Source organism: Balaenoptera ricei, chromosome 4 (assembly GCF_028023285.1).
Source record: "Balaenoptera ricei isolate mBalRic1 chromosome 4, mBalRic1.hap2, whole genome shotgun sequence".
Classification (NCBI taxonomy): domain Eukaryota; kingdom Metazoa; phylum Chordata; class Mammalia; order Artiodactyla; family Balaenopteridae; genus Balaenoptera; species Balaenoptera ricei.
The window spans coordinates 27857113-27858648 of record NC_082642.1 but is presented as its reverse complement, the minus strand read 5'-3'; positions in this window follow the sequence as shown (position 1 = coordinate 27858648).

Below are 1536 nucleotides of genomic sequence, written 5' to 3'. Positions count from 1 at the left end.
AACTAGTGGCATCCGAATCAAGCCTTAAGTTGAGAATCTCCAGCTGAGAACAGCAGGATATTGTAACCAAACAGCATAGCCTCTGCAGAGGTGTTGGTGGGGTCTGGAAGGAACAGGTGAAAACCACAGGAGTCTGGGGCTAGGGCAAGGAGAGTATATATAATGTGAGGGCTGGACAGATAGGCAGGAGCCTAGTGGTGAAGGTAAAGACATTTGGCTTGGAGCCTGCTGTAGGATTTCAGACTGTGGTAAGAGTTTGGATTTTTGTCTTGTAACATGCTGGTGGAAGCTCAGAGGGTGGACTGTAAGGACAAAACAGAGAGACTGATTAGAGAATTGTAGAAGCTTAAGAGGTAGAGGGACTAACTGAGTTGTGGCAGTTAGTATGGAGAGAAAAACTGGAATTTCTGCCTTCTAAGAGAGAGCATTGACGTGACCCGATGGGAGGAGAGGAAGATACTGCAGCTTCTGCCTTTCTGGCTTGGCTACTAGAGCTGTTGGGAGAATTACCAGAGCCAAGCAGCTTTTAGTGGGACACAGGTCAATCTGAAGTGTGAAGTTTGTGATGTCCTTTCCCAGTGGATATGTTGGATGAGGTTTCTAGCATAGAATGAATTAAAGCCATGGCTGACTCATTATGAGGTAGTTAGAAAATATGAATAATTCTTGTTACAAGCACCGATTTTTTTTTATTTTTGATAAAAGTAAAGCAGTAAATGAATGTAAACTCAGCTTTGACAGAGTAAGATTTTTAAAAAAGTAATTTCTTTAGTATAGTTATTAAGAATTTATGGTAGGCAAGTAGAAAACAATGTTTTTTTTTCGTTTCCATTTTACGCATAATTCTTCCTTGGATCTTTCTAGCCTCATATCTCACACATGATGTTCCAACACAATCCACTTACTGGTCTTTTTGGACAGTATTCCTTCAACTTGAAATACTTTTTCTTCTGTTTCAATTTGAGAATCAGAGTTTTTACCTGTTCTTCAAAGCCCAGCTGAAGAGCCAACCAGGATGGCCTTTCCAGATAGCTCTAAAGGTGTGTGTGTGTGGTGCAGTTTCTTGTAAATACTGTTAAGAATAAATGCAGCCATAAGTTTGGGCATAAAATTGTGGGATTTTATTTTTTAGAAAGCATTAAAATTTTAAGTCCAAGCCATGTAAGTGATAAATCTGGACAAGAAATTTGCTATAATCTTCTCTTTTCATTCAAAATAAGTTTAGGTGGTGAAGTTTGGGTAGGAAGAATATTTTGAGGCTTTAGTTTTGATCCTTTGTAAGTTCTTCTCTGATCTAGACCTGCCAGCGTTCCCGTGTACATGTGAGTGTGGGGCCTTCCTCTGTCTGCTCTGGTCTAGGTAGGCAGTGTTTCCTGTGCAGATCACGGGGCCCACCCGGCTCTGCCGTTCCGCTCCCTTTGTGTTCAAGTCTAGCCAAATTGACAGATACCCTGGCAAAGGCTCCATGTCTGCAGTGGCCCCATGGCTGTCGGCCTGGCTGAACTGCCTTCACGCACCAATCCAGGTCACACCAGT